This window comes from Oryctolagus cuniculus, chromosome 10, assembly GCF_964237555.1.
Source record: "Oryctolagus cuniculus chromosome 10, mOryCun1.1, whole genome shotgun sequence".
Lineage (NCBI taxonomy): Eukaryota > Metazoa > Chordata > Mammalia > Lagomorpha > Leporidae > Oryctolagus > Oryctolagus cuniculus.
The window spans coordinates 109,154,556-109,177,188 of NC_091441.1; the positions used below are offsets into that span (position 1 = coordinate 109,154,556).

General features: G+C 52.1%; 1 protein-coding gene across 3 annotated transcripts in view; it reads left to right on the forward strand.

The window, feature by feature from the left end:
- Positions 1–22,633, forward strand: part of LOC103349190 (serine/threonine-protein kinase MARK2) — a 94,283-nt gene that overhangs the window by 39,185 nt on the left and 32,465 nt on the right. For all 3 annotated transcript variants that reach the window (XM_070049996.1, XM_070049997.1, XM_070049995.1), the window contains one exon: positions 13,371–13,458. The gene's annotated coding sequence lies outside the window, so the exon portion shown is untranslated. The remainder of the gene's footprint in view (positions 1–13,370; positions 13,459–22,633) is intronic.

Here is a 22,633-nt window from a genome sequence, read left to right on the forward strand (position 1 = left end):
GAGTGATGGATGGATCGATACTGTCCTATCCTGGCCTAGACTGCAATGGCTGGGGCTGGACCAGGCCTAAAATCGGGGCTGAGAACACAGTCCAGGTCTCCAGTTACTCACACCATCACTGTTGCTTTCCCAGAGGCCCAGCCGGGGACTGTGTCATATTTAACTGGGCAAATGGGTTGTGTCTACACGAGCTAAACGGCTGTGTGTCTTGCGCGGAGGAAGGCACCGAGACCGGGAGGGAGCAGGTCACTGCACAGCGCTCTGGCCTCCCTGCCACACCCACTGAGTGAGGGCTCAGCTCCCTCAGCCCTGGCCGGCCCGGGGTTCAAATAAGCAGCTGCTCCAGGATTCTTGGTGCTCCCCCAGTTCTCAGTCCGTGGGGCACCTTGGCGAGCTCGGTGCTCCTGGAAGCTCCCAGCCGCCAGCCAGCTCTGAGCAGGGGGTCTCAGCCAGCGCACCTGAGCACGCACCTGTGTGTGCGATGCTTTCCTGGTCGTGGCAGAGTGGACACCTTGCGCATCTCAGGATATTAGAAAGACTGTATGACCTCCAGGAAACCAGAGATAATGAGAGCACCTCTTTCAAGTGCTTTTGCCTCAGTTCTTATGTCAAGGAGGGGAACGATAACTGTTGGAGAATGTTACACACAATCAGACACGAACATAGCACTCACAGTCTCGTAAGGATTGACGTTGTCAGCTGGGTGGGAAAAGTGGAGGTTGAGTCAGGCGCCCACAGTGCCATTCGGGTCCGTGACGGATGGCATGTCCCAGGGTGGTCCCGTGAGAGCATGTCCCCTAGGGCTGTGGAAGCATGCTGATTTGTGGCGTACACACGATGGCTTCCACACAGTGACAGAACCCCCTCACGCTGCTGCTCTCGGGACTGTACTGCTTGTCTTGGCAAGAGCCTCCTGAAATCATGGAGCAGTGTGCGGCTCTACGAAGCCTCATCGTGACCAAGGGTGTGTATTTCCGTAAATAGATGACAGCTGAGGACGCTGTCTGTTAGGGGTGGCGTAATGAGCCCTCAGGGTGGTGTCGGCCACAGACAGGATTATCTGCTGGGTGAGCGCGCTCGTGCTGGCTGTACCTCGCTCAGTCGTAGGTCACTGGAGTTAGCAGGCGGAGCCAGCGAGCAAAGGCACAGCAAGCTCTTAGCATGAATGGGCGCGAGCTGTGCGGCACACGTGGCAGATGGCGGGCTGCAAGTGTGGCAGGAGAGTTTGGAGGAGCGGGCCTTGGAGAGTCTGAGGGGAGGGGCGCTCAGCGAGGCTTGAATTCCGCCACACGCATCCCTCAGAATCAGGAGGGCGTCCGCATACACTCGCAGAGCCTCCTCGGCTGGCTCCCGCCTCCAGCCCGTGGACGTGGGCTGTGCTTCAGAGCTGCTCCGGGCACATGTGGGGTCCTCTGTCTCCACCAGCGCAGGGATGTCGCCCGGGCTGGAGCCATGAGGTCACCGTCTCTCTGCGTTCACTGCATTTGCTTTCACTTGCACAGGGGCCGTCCCAACTGTCCGCATAATGGGGTCCTTGGCTGCCAAATCTGCATTTCCACAGAGGTCCCCTTGCACAGCCGAGTGGCATAGCCTGTCCTGGGGGCCCAGCTTTTGGGAGAAAACTGATGGGCTCAGTTGGGTCACCTGACTCCCTGTGGTCCCGTCAGCTGTGACCAAAAGGTGGTGACCCATGGTACACTGGGGCTGGGAAGGCGCCTCCGAAGATGCCTCACAGCAGAGGGCCCTTTACTGCCAAGCAGGGGGAAGATCACTTGCAGTTTGTTTATTTATCTGAAAGGCAGAGCTACGCAAAGAGAGAGGTCTTTAATCAACTGGTTCACTCCCCAAATGGCTGCAACGGCCAGGGTGGGGCCAGGCCGAAGCCAGGAGCCTGGAACTCCACCCAGGGACCCAAGTACTTGGGCCATCATCCACTGTCTTCCCAGGAACACTAGCGTGGAGCTGGATTGGAAGTGGAGCAGCCCAGACTTGAACCGGCACACATGTGGGATGCTGGTGTTGAGTCTCACCTTAACCTGCGGTGCTGCACCTGTGGAAGGCTCAAGGACGGAGTGGGCTGGCACTCTTTTTCTCCGTGTCCTGTAAGAGCTCATTGGTTCGGTCAAGTCTCAGTGCTGGTTACAAAATCAAAATGTGCTGTTTTTCCACTTTGTTATTGAAGGAACAAAGATGACCGTTTTGTTGCCTCTTAGAGAAGAGGTCAGGTTGGAAGAAAGTGTCAAAACTGAGAGTCCTGTTGGTGGCCAGCTTTCTCCATTCTCTAGTTCATATTGTAGCCAGGCAGTATTGTTAAAAAAATAAACTTTTGGGGCCGGTGCTGTGGCTCACCTGGTTAATCCTCCGCCTGCAATGCCGGCATCCCATATGGGCACCGGGTTCTAGTCCCGATTGCTCCTCTTCCAGTCCAGCTCTCTGCTGTGGCCCGGGAGTGCAGTGGAGAATGGCCCCAGTGCTTGGGCCCTGCACCCACATGGGAGACCAGGAGGAAGCACCTGGCTCCTGGCTTCGGATTGGCACAGTACACGGGCCGTAGCGGCCATTTGGGGGGTGAACCAATGGAAGGAAGACCTTTCTCTTTTTCTCACTGTCTATAACTCAACCTGTCAAATAAATAAATAAAAAAAACTCACAGCATCTAATCCAAGAGTTTCCTAATTTCTGCATAGGGGTGAGCCCATTAGAATGGATGGAGAGTTACTTGTAGCTGAAAAAAGCCTCTTTGTGACAGAGAGAGAGAAAAAAAAAAGGAAAAATCAGGGAAGGCATGGCTCTGTGAGGTCGAGCTGGCATCCCAGCCCTCCGTTCATACCCCAGGGGCCCTTGGGCATGGATTCGGACCCAGCACCCTGACCCAGGTCCTGGCTCAGATCACGAGTTTGACTCTCTGTGCTCCAGGCAGCCACAGGTGCACCTTCCATGAGTGATGGTGCTCCCAGGGGATTTCAGACCGAGCTGTAGCGCCTCAGCACGATGCAGGCAGCCTGCCCGGCACCCCAGGTTTAGCCAGTTGTGCGTTTTACCCGTTTCTGAAGGTTACCAATCATAGGGAAGTTTAAAGGTGTAAGTGAGAGAAGTGAGACTAGCTTGAATGTGCTCATGTGACTCAACTACAGTTGAAAAGGGGGAAACAAAGCCCTCTGCAGTGGCAGGAGCCAGATCTCATAGCCTCTGGGTACCTGGGCTGGCCCCTGTGGCTGTGGAAGCTGGATGCCTATGCCTGCCCCTGTGGTCCTGGAAGCCATATCTGGAAATAGGATGGCTGGGCCCACTTCCAGAAGCCGGGTGCAGAGTTCACAGATGCCTGGGGCCGCCCCTGTAGCCCCTTCCTGCCCTGCGTGGCTCCTCTGCCCTCCCTGGCTCCTGTTCCTCACCAGGAGAAGACTGAAGAAGAGAGGCCGATGAGATAATGGCCCTGTCAGCAGGAAGTCGGGGCCGTGAGCCCATGTCGGGGTCCAGTGGTGATGGTGGCATCTCTGGAGGCAAGCCGGGCCACTTCTAGGGAAGTCTGGGTGGCTCTGGCATGTCTTGCTGTGCCTACCCATTTGGCACATTAGGCATTCAGTCCCTGGGGGCCCTGCAGTGCTTCTGCATCCAGGGGTGTGGAATGGGTGCTGGTTGACCCCACTGTGCTAAGTGTTGGGGGCATGGAGGTATGAGAGGCTGGGGGGAGTGTTGGCTGCCCAGGGAGCTCTCCTCTTCTTCTCCCCAGTGTGGTTCTTCCCCTACTTCCTGTCATTCACCCAGCCTCAGTTCCACGTGCTGTCTCACCTCTGCTGGCCAGGCGCTGACTTGGAACTGGGTAGAACAAGGAAGTCCAATTCTAATTAAAACAGAGCATTGCCACGGCCTGCAGAAGCAGGGGTAGGAGAAAGAGAAGAAACAAAATTAAGTGGGCTGGGAATCAAGAGGGACAAAAACCTTGTGTTGAAGACAGGCAGGAGCTGGCATAAACTCAGCTATCCACGTCCAGGTGAGTTCCATTTCCTGCCCCGTCCTCCTTGCTGGCTCACCGTTTATGTTGTGGGGGAGGAGCCGCCCCTAGCTGGACTTCTTGCAAGTGCCTGTCTCCATGCAAGAGAAGAGTTCGAGGAGGAGATGTAGAGGTGTGCAGGAGAGCAGGATTTATTGAGTGGAATAGTGCACACGCAGATGTCGGTGTGGGCAGTCTGTCGTCACGAGGAAGGTGTGCTGCCCTAATTGAATATTCAGAGGCTGATGCCATGGCATAACAGGTTAAGCCTCCACCTGCAGTGCCAACATCTCGTATGGGCACTGGTTTGAATCCCAGCTGCTCCACTTATGATCCAGCTCCCTGCTAATGTACCCAGGAAAGCAGTGGAAATGGCCCAAGTGCTTGGATCCCTGCTCTCAGATGGGAGACCTGGAGGAAGCTCCTGGCTCCTGGCTTGGCCCTGGCTCAGCCCTGGCCATTGCAACCATTTAGGGAATGAACCAGCTGATGGGAGCGCTTGTTATCTCTCTGTCCCTCTCTCTCCTTCTCTCTCTCCCCTCCTCCGTCCCCCTCTCCTCCTTCTCCTCCCCTCTGCTTTTCCCCTTCCCATCCCCTCCCCTCTCCCTTCCTCTGCCTCCCCCTTCTTCTCCTCCCCTTCCCTCTCTGCCTTTCAAATAAAATAAAAATAAATCTTAACAAAAAGAACTAATTGAATATTCAAAGAGGTGGAGTTCTGGGTGGGTCTGCAACACACATGGTGATCTCTAGGAAGAAGTGTCAGGGTGTCTGGTGCTGGGTAGGGAATGGGTGTGCCACGCCTGCAGTCTTGGGTATTTCCAGGTGGCACACCGGGAAAGGGTGGGGCTTTGGGAGACCTCAGCTTCTCATTCACGAGCTGCCTACCTGTCCACATCAGAAGGGGCTGGAGCTGACTGGTTTAGAGCTTAGACCGTCAGCCCTTCCTTGTGCTGTGTTGGGATTCGTTGCCCAGAGGGAGGGTGGGCCTCTGGGCATCTTCACCTTCCCAGGGGTATGCAGTGTAGAGTTGTGGACAAACGCGTTGCTGCACTCAGATCATCTTGTCAGACCCATCCCCTGTGTTCAGGGACCTCTGAGCCTCTGTAGGCAGAGTTGGTGGGGGCACAGGAACCTGACTGAATCCCGTTGTGGTTTCCAGTGGTCGGGAAAGGGGAGGCAGTGGGGAGGATGAGCCCCAGAGAGGTCAGGCCCCCCACTTCCAGGGCCCTAGGGGCTGCCTCTCCCAGCTGCCCTGCTTCCTCTGTCCCTGAGGTACAGAGCTCTGTGTGTGCCAGGGTGCAGGGGTCGGTCCCCCGCCTGCTGCCTGCTGTCAGCCCGTGGAGCCCATCCTGCCTTGCAGGGAATGCCCTTGGGGCCCCTGTGTGTCCCTGGCACAGCAGGCTTGTGACAGCGAGTGCCCTCTGGAGATGGTGCTGTAGCCTGTGTTCTGGGGGTGGGGGGAGGGGACAACACGAGTTCCCTCTCTGAAGCCAAGACACCACGGGGTTTCTATGGCATTCTCCTTCCTGAGCCGCTGGCCTGTGGTGGCTGCTGCCCAGCAAGGATGGCCACGTGCGGCTCGTGCGGATGGGCTCTGCTGCGGCTTCCTGCTCACTCCTTCCCTGGGGCCCAGGACACACTCCGAGCCGCAGGGTTGCCTGGCTCCTTTGGCTGTGCTGGCCTCCTCTGCGTTCCCACTGTTCTGCTTGTTGACGCGCGCTCATGCGCTTGCTTGCCGTGGAGCAGCTCTGGGTTTTCTCGATGGAGGAGCAGGCAGATGCTGGGCTTCTCTGTAAGCACTTGACTCTGGAGGTAAAGGTTCTTGAGGATAAGTTTGCAGGAATGAAGATTCAGACAGTGAACTGTTCGTTGCCTGGGAAGCTGGTTTAGAGTTCCGTAGTCAGCTCACTGATGGACTCGGGGTTGGCTGCGGCCGACTGGCGGGTCCCTCCCCCAGCTGCACTTGTGCCCCTCGGCCCCTCTGCAGATGAATTCTTCAGACGACAGTTTGCCACAGCAGATTCACTGGAAGCTGATTTGTTGAAAGTCAGTGTAACTTAATTTAAATACAAAAGTGCATGAAATAAGTCAGACAAAGCCCAAATATATCATGTAACAAATAAAGATTAAAGAAAAACGTCCACACCAACACTTAGGTTTTAGTTCCAAGTGATAAGATGTGTTTTTCCAAGTATGGCATCTCGTAGCCACGGTCGAACCTTTCTGTGACACAGCTCAGCTTTGTGGAGTGCCAGCTGTGCGTCTGGCCCGGTGGTCCTCTGCTGACCAGGCTTCCCGCACCGACCCAGCCCCGGGTGAGTGATGGGGGTGATCGCGCTCTCCACACACTCACTTGTCTCGGGTGATTTTACACCCAGAGGCGGGCGCAGGGTGGGCAGGAGTGCGGGGAAAGAGGCCGTCCTGCGAGGGGAGCCGGCCATACAGCACAGCTCTGCGGTGCTTCACCTTCCCCTCGTGCTCATCCCCGCTGGCAGGTCTGCAACCTGATGACAGACTCCCGGGTTTCTGGACAGTCCCCTCTTTGGTAAACAACCGTCACGGCTGAAGGACCTGCTCTCCAGGACCCACTCGGCCATCTCCCCTTCTGTGCGTGAGTGTGAGTCGGAGGAAGCTGGCTTTTGCTGCGCTGAGGAGCACCCGGGTCTCAGTGCCCTCCCCCAGCAGTATTCTGTGTGGTGTTCACGTTCCATGTCCAGCGAGCGTCAGCGGGTGGGGACCCAGATTGTCATTGACATCACTGAGGGGTCCCGTGTGAGTGCCCCCCAGAGGGACCTTCTCTCCCTCCGTACCTGGCCTCCTTGTTTAGCTGGGCGGAGGGCGAGGGAGTAGGGAATAGCACACAGGCTCTCGGAGCAGCACTTCACTTCCACTCACGTTCCATCGGCCGGAGCATGTCACCTTGTCCCCCTGCAAGCCCTTGGGATCGTCATCCTCTTTGTGCCCTGATGAGAGAACTGGACCTTGGTGAATGTTAGTATTGTCAGCCGTCCATAATTAATTGTTCTGTGCCTCTGTTAACTCGTGTAAGATGAGGATGATCATGTCCGTGCCACAGATACTTGTGAAATTGGAAGTAAAATAATGAAGGTAAAAAAGCCCAGTGCTGTCATCGGTAGTCCGAGACCGAGAACACTTACTACTGCTGACGTCAACATTTGTTTCTGGGGTGACATGATGAGCAGCATGAGTCTGGGTCTTTCTGTAAGGTGTTTCTTACATGTTAGGTCAGGTTAATTCTGTTTCCTTGGAATAATTAGGTTGCGTATTCATCTGAGTTTGTTCATTCTCTTTTCATCACGCCTGCGTTTGGAAACTTAGGCATCTGTTTAACGCTTAGCTTATTCTCTGCTCCCTAGCACAGTCAGTTCCCTGCGTCCTGCCAGTTGTACTTAATGAATGCTTTCCTTCCCCATTGCTGCCGCCTGTTGCAAAACACAACGATGGTGACGGGCTTAATTTTTTTGGAGTCTCCGCATACCCGGAATTCATAAGCTGACGCCTTAGCACTGACATGATGGTGTTAGGGGGAGCCTTTGGGAGCTAATTCAACTTACGGGAGGTCCTGGGGGCAGAAGAGAGATAGCAGACTGCTGCCTTCTGTGGACGACAGCAGGAAGACTGCCATCGGCAAGCCTGGGAGAGGGGCCTCCCAGCACCCGGCTCGCTGGCCTCTGATCCCAGCCTTCCAGCTCCAGGCTAGGGGCAGTGAGTGCTGCTTAGGCCCCGGTCTCCGGCATTTGTTCTGGCAGCACGGGCCGCTCTAAGCAGTAGCCAGTAGACACTGCCTTTCTTCTCCATTTCCTGTTTTGTTTGGGAGCCAAACAGGTTTGTTTTTTTTTTGTTGTTGTTGTTGTTTTTACAAAGATTATTTATTTATTTAAAAGTCGGAATGACAGAGAGGAAAAGATAGATCTTCCATCTGCTGGTTCTCTGCTCAAATGGTTGCAGGAGCTGGGGCTGAGCCAAGTGGAAACCAGGAGCCTGGAATTCCTTCTGGTCTCCCACATGGGTGGCAGGGGCCCAAGCTCTTGAGGCATCTGAACACTGTCTTCCCAGGCACATTAACAGGGAGCCGGATCAGAAGTGGAGTAGCCAGGACTTGAACTGGCGCTCATATCGGATGCTGGCATCACAGGCAGTGTCCTAACCTGCTGTTCCGCAATGCCTGTCCCTAAAGAGCTTCTCTTCGAAATGCCATGTGATAAGTGTCTCTCAGGGTTATATCCTGAAGTGGCTTCTCGTTTCATCTTTGCCAAAGTGAACTAAGCTCTCTGTGGGCCCCGGCACCCCTGTGCGTGAAACTGCATTTTTCTTCTCTGGGTGAGTGGCTTGTCCCCAGTTTCTCTGGACTCTGATGTGTTCCTGGCACACATGCAGGTTGCCACAGGGGGTCTCTCTTTCCTCTTCCAAATGAAACTGCAACCACAATGAGGTCCACACGAGGTGAAGCCGCCATTTCCCCAGGGGCTCCTCGGGCCCTAAGGTTCTCAGAAAATAGAGATGGCGTCCTTCGCTTCCGCGTCAGGAGCCCTCACTGCACGTCTGTCACGTAACTCGGAGCTTTGTGAAGCTCGGCGTCCTTGCGGAAGCAGCCAGCCCTGCTGACGGGGGTGCGGGCTTTCTTTGCCCAGGTACGTTGCACTCGTGACAGCATGCAGTCCCTAGACTTGGTAGGTCTGCAAGCAGCTGGGACAACAGACTCTTCTCTCTGCCTAAGTTAGCATTTCAGAAAATCAGCCTTACTTGGGCGTAATGTGCTTGTAGCCAAATGCACGATGCATTTTGCAACATGATGCCTTTTGACAAATACACACAGTCATGTCACAGTCATGTCGCCACAACCACAGTCAGAAGGGAGGCTTGCGTGTGCCACCGCTCCGCCTCAAGGCTGCTGTGGGCCCCTGTGCGGTCAGCCCTCCTGACGTTGGCCAAGGTGCTCACTGATCTCTGTCACTGCAGACTCGTTTTGCCTGGTCTAGAACTTCACACAGAGGGAACCATGCCTGTTGACTGTTCTGTGTCTGGTTTCCTCCTCTTAGCATCCTGCGTTTTGGAGACGCATGTGTGTTGTGTGTCCTTGTGGTTAATAGTTTCTCTGTGGTGCTGGCTACCGTGCAGTCTCTCCATCAGGGCACCCACTGATGGACATGTGCATGTTTACAGATCGAGTATCTTATGGATATGGGAGATCTTCAAAAAGTTCATGGAAAATGCATGTTACAAAAAATGCATGGATTTCAGTTTTTTTGAAGTTACCGTTTATTTTTCCATGAACTTAGGGCGTTCCCTCCTCCTGCTTCTGTAGACATTTGAGAGCACCTCTGTCTGTGGACATGTGTGTTCCTTTCTCTTGAGTAAACACTTCAGTAGTTTAACATACATTTTCAGAATTGCCATGTTGCTCTTAAGATTAAAAATATATATACATTTGTGGAGAGGGTGTTAGGTCTGGAGATCAAGATGGCGACCTCTGTTGGATTCCTGACTGCAGCTTCCTGCCAGGGCAGACCCGGGAGGAGCAGTGATGGCCCAAGTGCTTGTCCTGCCACCCACGTGGGGACATGAGTTGAGATCCTCGCTCCCGAATCTGTCTGCCTCCCATTCTTGGCCGTTGTGGGCTGTTAGGGAGGGAACCGACAGAAGGAGCCTTGTCTGTCCATCTCATTCTCTGACTCTCAATAAAGAATGAAATGAGTTTTAAAAATTTGCTATTTCTGTTTAGTGATTTTTAAATAAAGATATTGTTTGCATTCCATCCCTTTTATAGTCATGTCAATTTAGTTCCAAATTTAAAGAAATATTAATTCTTTGATACAATTGAGCATGTGATTAGCAATCTTTATTGTATCTTTGGGTCTTTATCATACATCTCCCAAGTGAAGTAGGCAGTTACAGAGAATATATGTGTGGGATACAAATGAGCAGACTGTCTCCACCATAAGAGAGTCTGCAGTCCAGGTGGGGTGGATGAATCACGGTGAGTGCGTTATTTCAAATGCTGACACAGGCTGAGTTGTGAGGTGCACACTAGAGCAAGTCCAGAGATCCGAGAGGTTGCCTGCTGGGTCGTGATTGACCTTGGGTCCAGGTGGGGATTTCACAGTGGGATCACAGTAGCGGAGAAGGCACTTCCACCTCTGTCCACAAAGTCAAGAGCGTTTGTGGGTCATATGGGTCCCAGTGAAGCTCAAGTTCATGAGCCACCTGGACTTGGGTTTACTGAGTGAAGACTGCAGGTGTCCCCATGCTGTTCACTGTCTTTGCCTGTGAGGTGGGGTGAGTAGGTGGGCATGGGGCCCCATGGGGTGGGGGCGTCTCTCCCCAGGTGTGTCCTGCAGGAATCACAGCTCTCTGGCACTTGGATCTGGGGGGTGATGTAGCATCTTGTGGTTTTGTTTTTCTCAAGGCTGTGCTGGGTGTTCCAGCCTGGCTGGAGCGCTCTGTGAGAGACGTGCTCGGTGCAGCCTGACTTTGGTGATGGTGAATCTGGGTGTTGGATTTGCCTCTTGTTTTGCTTTTATCTACCTCTCGCTTCTTAGAGAAGCATTTAGAGTTCAGAGTCCAAGTTCTCTGCTGTAATCCCAGTAGCATGGCCACCAAATGCCACCCTTGAGGTCTTGAAGTTAGCCAAGAGAACCCTTTGTGATGAGAAGTTGGAACGCAGTGTGCTGCTTCAGACTATGCAGAGTTCCAGTCACTGCAGTCACGGTCCCTGCCGGACACAGAGCGGCAACAGGAAGTCAGCTGACGTGCCATCCCCCATCTGCAGCCCTGGGCACTGGTGCAGATTTCGGGCTCCCTGCCTTGGATTTCTGCAGCTTGCTCTATGATCTAAACTGGGGATGGCTGGGTAGGGGTGTGGGGGGGGCCCGTAGGAGCTTGAGGAGAGGTGTCGCTCCCCCTCTTCGTGGAGGAGCAACACAGGACCCTGCGCTGTTCTTTCGTCTGCTCGGCCCTCCCCGGGTTTGCTGCTGGTTCTTCCCGGGTTGGCTACTATCCCTTCCACCTCCGTGGAAGGGCAGTTCCCCCTGGCCACATTCCCCACTTCCGCAGGGGAGCGGCACACCGCCGGCCGGCTCTCTGGGGGGCTGCACGGGTTCCCTTAGATGTTCCCCATAGATGTTCCCGGTGCATGCCGTCTCTCTCCTCCTTTATAGTCCTCCTCTGCCAATCCCAACTCGGCTGCCCACACGCCGAGTACGCTGCTCTCCAATCAGGAGCAAGTCCTACAGTTAATTGGTTGAACTGGAGGCAGCTGTGCGGAAGCTGTTTACTTCTCTCCCATCGCCATATTGTGGGAGAGCAGATGCATAGAATAAGTCTTAATTCCAGTAACTTAGTCTAGTCCGGTTGCTCCCCACAGATCCCCCTTTCTTTTTATTTTTGGCGTTGATACGCGCCTGTCTTCGGTGTCCCGCGGCACACACTCTGCTCTACTTGCTAGAGTTGCCACAGGCTCTTACAAGTCCTATCAATCAGGAAAACCGAATCCGGGTCCTCTCTTCGCCATTGTGAGGAGGTTTTTAGGCGCTGATGCGTGCCTGTGTTCGGTGCCCTGCAGCGCATGCTCTGCTCTGCCCGCAGGGGCTTACAAAACCTATCAGGCAAACCGAATCCAAGCCTTCTCATTGCCTTTTTGTGGGGGAGACTTATTAGTGTTGGTTCGTGCCTATCTTCGGTGACCTGCAGCTCATACTCTGGTCGAGCTGCTTGCTGGCGCTTACCGCCTTAATTAGGCAGACCGAATCCAAGCTTTCTCATTATTGTATTGTGGGGAAGCCTTACTGATGTTAATTCGTGCCTGTCTTCGGTGACCTGCGGCGCATAAGCTGCTAGCTGCCCAGGTGCTCATCGCCTCACTTAATCAGGCAGACCGAATCCAAGCTCTCACATTGCAGTGTTGTAGGGAGGCCTTTCTATTTCTCTATTTCTCTATCTCCGGGCATTCCTATTTCTCCCATTTTACTTCTATCTTCCAGCATTCCTATTTCTCTCACTTTGCTTCTAAACTTCCCGCAGCTTCTCTTATCCCCGCGGTTTCCCGGCGGCGCCCCGCCGGCGGGTTCCCGGCTCTGCGCGCACGCTCCGCGGTCTCCATGCACTTCGCGCCCGCACCACGGCCTTGCGCCAACGCCCCGTGCTCTCTCTGCACGCGGCGGCTTCCGCGAATGTTTCCGCCACCACCGGCATTCAGTCCAAGTTCCCCGGACTAACCTGGCGAATCCTGGCGGCCCACGTCTCTGCCTCTGGTTCCAGATCTTCGCCTCTTGCTCCCCGGGGTGACTTGAAGAATTCCAAGGTGGCTTATATCTCCGCCTCGGCCTGCACTCGCGGCTTCATCCTCCCTAACATTTTTCTCTACCCGGTATGTTTCCTTAAGTTTTCTTCCAACAATATTCCTCTCATTTCTCCTGGCTTCTCCCCACAGTCCGTATCCAAGTCCAAGCCTCCTCCAGGTTTCACTTTCGCTTTCAATCTGCAGTCCGTATCTGAGTCTAAGTTTCTTCTTGCTTTCACTTTAAATCCTAACTTCTTTCCCACAGTCCATATCCGAGTCTCTGCCTAGGCTTTCAATAGCTTCTTCCGGCACCTAGGCTCTTTGCTAGTCTCTCTCTCCGGTATTTTCCCACTTCTTCCCGTTTCTTCCCTCCTAAGTTTCCTATCCGAGTCACGGCACCATTATGTCGCTCCCCCTCTTCGTGGAGGAGCAACACAGGACCCTGCGCTGTTCTTTCGTCTGCTCGGCCCTCCCCGGGTTTGCTGCTGGTTCTTCCCGGGTTGGCTACTATCCCTTCCACCTCCGTGGAAGGGCAGTTCCCCCTGGCCACATTCCCCACTTCCGCAGGGGAGCGGCACACCGCCGGCCGGCTCTCTGGGGGGCTGCACGGGTTCCCTTAGATGTTCCCCATAGATGTTCCCGGTGCATGCCGTCTCTCTCCTCCTTTATAGTCCTCCTCTGCCAATCCCAACTCGGCTGCCCACACGCCGAGTACGCTGCTCTCCAATCAGGAGCAAGTCCTACAGTTAATTGGTTGAACTGGAGGCAGCTGTGCGGAAGCTGTTTACTTCTCTCCCATCGCCATATTGTGGGAGAGCAGATGCATAGAATAAGTCTTAATTCCAGTAACTTAGTCTAGTCCGGTTGCTCCCCACAAGAGGGAGAGGTTAGGGAACCCCGCAGATGCTTCCTGTTCCTGTAGACCTCTTGGGTTCCTTCCCCCGTGTGTGGCCAGTGGTGGGCATCTGCTCCCAGCTTCTGACTGCCCATGGCTCTGACAGCAGCTGGCTCCTGCTGTTCGTTATCCTCAGAGGGCTCCAAGGAAAACTTGCACTTCTCTGCTTTGCCTTTTTCTCTTAGGTTGAAATTATTTCAGAATACAAGTAGTAAACATCGTTGGACAACAGTGGACACGGAATGTGTTACCCAGGAGAAGGGGAAAAGTGAGGTGAGTCCTGTTGGCTGCAGGCAGTTTCCAAGCACCAGCACAGGGGGTGGGATGGAGAGGACAGGCGAGGAGGCAGGAATGGGCGAGGATGGTTTGGTGGGCCAGTTAAGCCCCAGCCTGGGATGCCGTATCCACATCAGAGTGCCTGGGGTTGAGTCCAGGCTCTGCTTCTGATTCCAGTTTCTTGTTACTTTGTGCCCTGAGAGAGGGCAGATGATAGTCACGAACTTGGACCCCTGCCACCCATGTGAGAAACCTGGATTGAGCTCCAGTCTGCCAATTTCAGCCTGGCCCCAGTGGTTCCAATGCTTGGGAGATCAGCCTGTTTGTTTCTCTGTTTCTCTGCCTCTCAAAAACAAATAAATGAAAACGTAAGGAATGTGCAGGGTTAGAACACCAGGGAAGACAGAATAGCACAGAGCATTCTTGGTGCTTGGTGAAGGTCTCTTGGCTGGCATGAAAGGCCAGGCCCAGACCCCCTTGGTGAAGGTCTCTTGGCTGGCATGAAAGGCCAGGCCCAGACCCCTTTGGGGGTAGACAGTGAAGCGCGCCCAGAGCTGCTCCTGAGCCAGGGCGGTATCTGTTCCCATAACCGGTAGGAAAGGCCTCTTGGTGTGTGGGGGTTGGGTAGTCCTCAGAAGTTGGTGACTTTAGTAGTTGGGATGCATTAGCCCTTAATGGAAGGCTATATTGAATCTGCCCTGACAGGGCTTCCAGGCAAGACTCAACACTAATTAAACTGTGTGAAAGGAACTGAGCCCTGGAAAACAGCTTCAGAGGTGCAAAGCTGTGTCCAGGCTGTAACATGGAATATCCAGTGTGCAACCTCCAGTCAGAGGAGCAGGTGGCCTGTGGACACGAGGAACATCACTCAGCAGGAAATGACCCAGGCATAGCTTGGAAACGTGAGCAAGCAAGGGTGTTGAAACACAGCTAGAAAGTGTGGTCTCTGTGTTTGAGAGGTAAGCATGAAGCTGGGAGAATGTGTGGGGAGCTGTAGGAGCTGTACATAGGTTCTGGTGCGCAGTCACTTAGCCCGTGACACCGGGCCCCTCATACACGGGAGAAGTAAAAACTTAGGTTCACATGGAAATCTCGCATGCTTAGGAGCACCTTTTAATGGCTGAAGATTGGGAACAATGCGAATGTCCACCTGCTGGTAAAGGAGCTAATGAACTGGTGGATTTCTCCAGGGCATCCTACCCTGCGGTAGTAAGGGATGAAATACAGATGCATACAACCACGTGGGTGAATCTAAATCGATGATTCTGCACAAGCGAAGCTGTTTGATAAAGGCCAAGTGTGTGTTATTCTGACTCTGTGGCTTTGAGAGAAGGAAGTCTGTAGGAACATAAGAAGTCAGTGGTCACCAGGAGCTGGTGGGGAGAGGCCCTGGCTATGTGGGCACAGAGAGGAGTTCATTGTGGTGATGGAGATCACTGATATTACAGGTTTTGATGGTGCTCCCATGAATATGCAGTTGCCAAACCTAAATGGCTTCCAAAAAAGGTGCATTTTAATGTATGTAAATAATATACCACAAGGCTGGAATTTCAGCTATATTGAAAATAAGTGTTGGTGAAAATACAGAGCAACAGGAATTGTTACTCATTCCTTCTGGGAGTACATAATTGTGTAGCCACTGGAGAAGGGGAGTATTTCTTATGAAAGTGCAGGTGAATCTACCATACAACCCCACAGTCCCACATTTGGTCTTCATCCATTTGCAATAAAAACGCGTATTCAGTCAAAAGCAATTACATGTAAGCATTCATACACGTTTTCTGCTTAACAGCAAACCAACAAAACCTATAATCCTCCCTCCCCAGCAATCAAAACTAAGGACTCCTAGATGTCCACCAGCTGCTGAATGGATAAGCAAACCGTGACACACTGATGCAGCAGCATGCAACTAATAAATACACAATACAGGAGCAACACGGGCGATGCTATGCAACAGGTCTCACATAAAAGCTGTCTACAGCCACACAGACTGTCCAGTGCTGTTTATATAAATGGCGAGAAAACCATGGAACCTGAAAACAGATCAGAGGGCAAGGAAGAAGAGGCTGTGCCTACATAGGAGCACGAGGCTTTGGACCAGGGTTCTTTGGTGTTCGATTGGGGTGGTTGCTTTAGGGCTGTTTCCTAAAATATGTCAAATGAGGAAACTTCACTGGGTTCATTGTTTGAAATTATGTCTCATTGACATTGACTTAGAAATACAATTACATCTAACTGTAGCTTTCAAGTTGCACGTAATTTGTTTTATAAGAGTGGTAGGATTTGTGCATCTTGTTTGCAACATGTATTTTGAATTAAGTTCAATCCAAGAGAAATATGGGAAAGAGTAAAAGTAGAAGCGTTTTCTGTGGAGCCGTCTGAGAATCAGCTGCACACACTGCCCTCCCGTTGCTGGATCCTTTAATTCCGAGGCTCCTTGGCCATTGCTGTTTAAAGGCTAATCACGGCATAGCCATCACAGTCAGGAAATCACCAGGGCCAGGTCGCTAGCACCCAACCCACAGGTCCCACACAAGCTTTGCCAGATATCCCAGTGGCGCCCCCATACCCCTTTGGCAGTAGGGTCCTGTGACCCACAGTCGTAATGTTCTTACACACGCCTTCCATCTCGACCCTTCCTCAGTCTTTGCTTTGATGCCTTTTTAAAGAAAATAGAAGGGCTGCTTTGGAAGAAGTCAAACTCCAAAGATTGGCAGTTGCTCAACTTTGTCAAGATTGAATCTGGGTCACGTGTGTTCATCAAGAACATCACACAGAGGACACTGTGTCTTGTGGCATCCTCTCAGGTGGTCATGGTTTCGGCGGGCTCCCTCTGAGGGTATTCCCTCTGCTTCCAGAGGTGGTGTGTGCCAGTGTTCTCTTCCATGTTGTTTTCCTCTGTGTACTTAGTCAGACTTTGGTGTGGAGATCCATCAGCCATTCACCCACTGCCACTGGTAACCACTTCTGCATCAGTTGATACTCTGCTGTGAACTCAGGCTTTCTTTTTGCTCAGGTTTTATGCATTTGTGTTTTCCAGTGAGTACAGACTTAGGGGTTCCTCTTTTGATGCTCAGATTCTCCCATGGTTAGCCAAAAGGCATGACTTTATTTGAGCTCCTGGGCCTCTGACAGGTCTCCATCACTCTTTGAACCCCTCCTTAGATCTAAGCTGTCACAAGATGGTGCCCGAGCCCTGGAGCCAGCTATTTCTCCAAGGAAACCTGGTTCCTCTTGTGAAAATGATATTAGAAGCTTTATTAATGAATGTCTTTGACTTAAATCTAACCAAAAACTGCAACCTTATTCTTTGTACATTTTCATTATATAGTGTTAACAAGCTTAGTTGCAAACAAATAAAATACTTAAGCTAATAAAAAAAAAAAAGCTAAGATCTACACATAGGTGTGTTCGTTGCTGTTGGGCCACAGTTAGGACCTCAGAAAACCCTTAAATCTGAGCTCCATGGACAGAGCTAAGAAATACATCCAGGTAAGCAGGGAGGAAGGTAGGTGGGTGTATGTATGTGAGTTCTGCACTGACATCTGTGTTGCTTATCTAAACCACAAGCCACAGTTACTGCACTTCCAACTGAGCTCCGTAGTGTCCACTGCTCTTGTTTCTCTTTCCGTGTTTGTAGCTCCCTTCTTCAGTGGGGAGAAAAATCGGGCTGATGTCACCCCTCGTTTGTTTTCTTTGCCCTTTTTCTGCCTTGGCCCCATTCTCCTGTACCCTGCAGGGTGTTGGCTTTGCTCACTGTGTGTGCCTTTCTTGTTCAGGCCTCAACCCTGATAGCTTCTAACAGGAAAGAAGGAAGACAGGAGGCAGGTCAGCGAGCTGGGTTCCCACAGATTTGTATGTCAGTGTTTTGATTCACTGCACCAGCATTGACTCAATTGTGCTTAGACATCTGGCTCTTTTTTTTTTTTTTAATGATTTATTTGTTTGAGAGGTAGAGCCACACAGAGAAGGAGAGACAGAGAGAAAGATCTTCCATCCATTGGTCCACTCCCTAAATGGCCACAATGGCTGGAGCTGAACTGATCTGAAACCAGGAGCCCAGAGCTTCCTATGGGTCCCTCATGCAGGTGCAGGGGCCCAAGCACTTGGGCTGTTCTTCACTGCCTGTCCCCACCCCGCCCCCCCAGGCCATAGCAGAGAGCTGGATCAGAAGAGGAGCAGCCAGGACAGGAACCAGTGCCCGCATGGGATGCTGGTGACGCAGGTGGAGGCTTCCACCTGGCTCTTTGTATTGCTTTACTTACAGGCTGCAAAGGACAGGAAATGCCTTGAAGTGTCTCTTCTTATCACTGGGGTTTGGGTTTATGGCATTTATGAGTCTCGGGCATGTATGATGGCCCTCTTAGAAGTGCAGACACTCCTGAAGACCTCCCTTCTTACAGCATGGGATCTAAAACTACTAATTTTCGTTTATTTGAGAGGCTGAGAGAGACCAAGAGAGATTCCATCTGCTGGGGTAGTCCCCAAATGCCCCGACATGCAGGGCTAGGCCAGACCAAAGCCAAGAGCCAGAAATTGGTTCCAGGTCTCTGAAACGGGTCCATGGACCCAAGTACTTGGTCCATCACTGCTGCCTTCCAGAGTGTGCGTTTTCAAGAAGTCGGAATCAGAAGTGGAGTTGCTGGGACTGTAACCCAGGCACCCTAGTGTGGGATACAGGTATCCCAAGTGGTGTCTTGATTGCTCAGCCAAAGACCCACTGTAGTATATGATTGCTCAAGAGATAGATGTTACCACATATTCGTCTTCCCTTAAAAACATTTAGTGATTTCTCAGAGAAGCATCTTGACAGTTGTCATTTATTTTATAAGCAGATGTTCTTTTGCGTATGACATCGTAAGTGGATGACCAGTATAAAACAAAGATTTCTTTATTGCAAGGCCACCTTAGAGAGCCTTCTGTGAGAACCACCAGTCTAACATGAGTGAGTTAGAACATCTTGCTTTGAAATTGGTTGCACATAATTGATTTAGTCTGAATCATCCGCTCATGGCATCCTCTTATCATTAGTCTATGTCTGCTCGCTGGTCAGTTCTCACTGGGGCACTCAGTGCTTTGTAATAATCCAGGCTTCCACAGCCCCTCCGCTAAAGGGAAGCTGCCTCCTTGACCTGCATCCTCCTCAGGACCTCCCGTCCTCCTGCTCCCCTGGTGGCATCCCCACCCAAGAACGCCGTCCTGAACCTCACACGTCTGGGTCATTTGCTTTGTAGCCTAGTAGTTTTATAGGTCTGCGTGTACCTCTATGAAGTCTACCTTTGACTTTGCAAAAAGCATGATTCTTTCTGCTTTATATCATAATTGCTATGCAGCTCAGATGTGCCGTTTGTTCAGCTGAGTGACTACATCACAATTTGGCCATTGGTGGGCGTTTGGCCGGTTTCTGGCTTTTTTTTTTTTTTTCTTTTTCCTGTGAGTGTTTTCTATAAACATTTTGTGTTCTCTCCTCTTGTAAATGAACAAGCCTGTGTTGGCTACTGATCTGTGTGTGAAGTTATTAAGTCATCAGATGCATCACTCTGCTCCTTTAGCCCAGGGTTCTGCAATCTGCATGGTTGACGTTCGGGGCCAGAAAACTCTCTGCTCTGGGGATTATGTGTACGCTGTAGGACACTGAGCAGTGTCTGCTGTCTTTACCAGGTGGATACTTGGAATACCACCCCCAGTAGTGACCACCAAAATGTATGCTGGACTCTGCCAAATCTCCGCTGGGGGTGCACAGTCTCCCCTCGCTGAGGATCGTTGCTTTAAAAATTAAAGCTAAGGGTAGTTGTTCAGATGGTTGTACGGTCACTTGATGTGTCCATTGGGAATGTGAGTATATCTCAAGTTCTCTACAACCCCTGGCCCTGGATTTGGTCAAAATCTTGCATTTTTGCTAATATTTTTTATTTATATAAGGGAGCAAATTTCATGAGTTTCATATGTTCAGACTTAAGAGATGATGCTTCCTGTCCTACCCTCCCCCCCTCACTTCCACCTTCCCTTTTCCTTCCTTCCTTTGCTTTTAATTTTTACAATTATAATTTTCTACTTGTTTTCAGTTGTTTTGAGTAGTTTCAGGAGAATTGAAATTAGTTCTTTAAAAGTTTGATAGAATTCAGCAGTGAAGCCATCCAGTCCCGTGCTTCTTCATTCTTGTCTGTCTAGGTCTTTGAGATGCATTGTTAGGTCATTTATTTGATGCCTTGCCAGTTTCTTGGTATAGGTGCTAATTGCTACAAACTTTTCTCTGAACACTGCTTTTGCTCCATCCATACTTTTTTTTAAAAAAGATTTATTTTTTTTTTTGAAAGGCCAGAGTTACAGCGGGAGCAGGAGAGAGAAATAGAGAGTTTTCTATCTGCTGGTTCATGCCCCAAATGGCTGCAACAGCCAGGACCAGGCCAGGCCAAAGCCAGGAGCCTGGAACTTTAGCTACATCTCCTATGTAGGTACAGGGGCCCAAGGACTTGGGCCATTTTCTGATGCTTTTCCATGCACGTTAGCAGAGAGTTTTATCAGAAGTGGAGCAGCTGGGACTCGAATTGGCACCTATATGGTTAACATTGTCACAGCCAGCAGCTTAACCTATTATGTATGCCACAACGCTGGCCCCAGTCCCATATGTTTTGGTGTGGTGTTTTGTCATCTTCATTCGTTTCTAGGAATTTTTTTTAAAAGATTTATTTGAAAGTCAGAGTTACAGAGAGAGGGGACAGACAGAGAGAGAGACAGACAGACAGACAGACAGACACAGAGGTCTTCCATCCACTGGTTCACTTCCCAATTGGCCACAACGGCCAAAGCTGCACGCGCTGATCTGAAGCCAGGAGCCAGGAGCTTCTTCCAGGTCTCCCACACAGGTGCAGGGGTCCAGGGACCCGGGCCATCCTCCACTGCTTTCCCAGGCCACAGCAGAGAGCCGGATTGGAAGTGAAGCAGCCAGGACTAGAACCAGCGCCCATATGGGATGCCAGGGCCCCAGGCCAGGGCTTTAACCTGCTGCTCCACAGTGCCAGCCCCTCACTAAATAAGTTTCTAATGCATCCTTTGTTTCTACTCCCTTCTGGATCTCCTAAGACATGGACATTTGGTTATTTGATAGTGTCCCATAAATCTAGAACATTATTTTCAGTTTTTCTAGTTTTTTCTTCTTTTTGTCTGTCTGAAGTATTCCCAAAGATTTGTCTTCTAGCTCAGATACTCTTTCTTCTGCCCCATTGAGTCTGTTGAAAAAGCTTTCCACTCTGTTTTTTATTTGACACATTGAATTCTTCATTGCTAAAGTTTGGGTTTTATTTGTCTTCATTATCCCTATCTCCTGGTCGAATTTCTTATTATGTCATGCATGGATTTCTGTCACTCATGTGTTTGCTTCTCTGTGTTTTTGAGCAGTCTCATGGTCATTCCTTGGAACTCCTCGTCAGGTGTTTCATCAGTGTCGTCATCTGCACATTGATAGTGAAGTGTTGCCGAGTTCCTTTTGGGGAGCCATTATCTCCCTTGTTCATGCATCTTGTGTTTCTAGATTTATTTTAGGCATCCTGTGGAAACACTTGTTGGCTATCTCTTCTGAAGGTTTTAATTTTTGAATTGTATCTCTGTGGTTTAGTGGAGTGTCTGCACCTTCAGCAGATACCCAGAGGCATGTGCTGGATAGGGTTGGGGAGCTCTGGTCAGTGCTTAAGGGTGGGGGAGGCGTCCAGAGCGACACCCAAGTTGGGCACAGTAGATCTCCTCTTTGAGCAGTGGGGGAAAGGGTAGAGTCGCATCGGCTGGCACGGTCACAGGCTTACCCCGTCTGCCAGGGTGAACTGACTTCCCAGGGTGATGCAGCAGTGCCCATGTACCTCACCCCCTTGAGCACACGGACTACACAAAGGATCCTTGCACATTGCAGAGTAAGTGCAGAGCCCTCTGCAGTGCCCCACGCCAGCACTCAGGGGGCTCTGAGCCTCTGGAGCCAGACGCAGTGACTGCTCCAAGACCTACCCACACCCTACTCCCTGTTGCACAACCACAGGATTTCCACAGTCAGAGGGCGCGGGGCTTCCATAATCTACTCGTAGCCCCATGAGCCTCCCTGTGTACGGAGAGAGCCACTGGCCGGCTGCCTGACAGAGTTCAGTGGGTGCTCCGCCTTGGCTGGTTGAGTCAGGGTGCCCTGCTAGTGAGAGGAGGAGAGCACTGCACGGGCCTGCGTGGGTGCCCCGTTCACGGTCAGTGGGGATTGCAAGCCTATCCCTCTGATAAAATCCCCATTTGGGCGTGGCCTGCAGCAGCTTTACTCACGTTATTAAGATGGTACTTCCTGCTGGTCCGTGGGTGCCTTGGTGGGGGTAGGGGAGGGAAGCAGTGTGCTCTTCCTTCATGGGGTCAGATGAGCCCCCTGCCCCCTGCCCCCTGCCCCCGGCCCCCGGCCCCCTGCCCCCTGCCCCCGGCCCCCGGCCCCCGGCCCCCGGCCCCCTGCCCCCTGCCCCCGGCCCCCTGCCCCCTGCCCCCGGCCCCCTGCCCCCTGCCCCCTGCCCCCGGCCCCTGCCCCTGCCCCCTGCCCCCTGCCCCTGCCCCCTGCCCCTGCCCCCTGCTAGTGCTTCAGGCCAGACTCAGAGTCAGCGGGGACCTTGAGCTTCTCTCAGGCGTCGTCACCAGCGGCAGAGGCTGCCACAGGCTCCTCTCCCCTCACCTCCTGCAGCCACTGGAGACTCACTGGCTGCTGCGTGATTGTGCGGTCCCTTCTCCGTGGCATGTCTGTCTTGATTTTCCACTGCAAGCTTCTCTCCAGCTGTCCCCTGGGAATGCGGTTCCTCCCCTTGACTTCTGGTGTCTTCCCGTGCTCAAAATCATGAGTTTGTTCCTTATTTAGCCATCTTGGATTCTTGCCAACATTCTTTCACATGCGGCTCAGCCAGGGCCTGCTTCCTTTCCCACACTGCCCTCAGTCTGGGCTGTGATTGACCAGCCTGCTCTTCCTTGGTGAGACTAGCCTGGTTTTCTTAGTCAGTCATGTGCAGGTAGCCCTCGCCCCAGAGACGGTGGTCACAGAAACACGTGCCGCCCTGCCCTCGTGCTGCCTGCACCCTTGTGGAGGACGTGGGCGTTAATCCAGTTGCCGTCCTACTCAGGGGAAAGGGGTGGGGGCACAGTCATGTGTGCTCCTGTCACTGGGCGT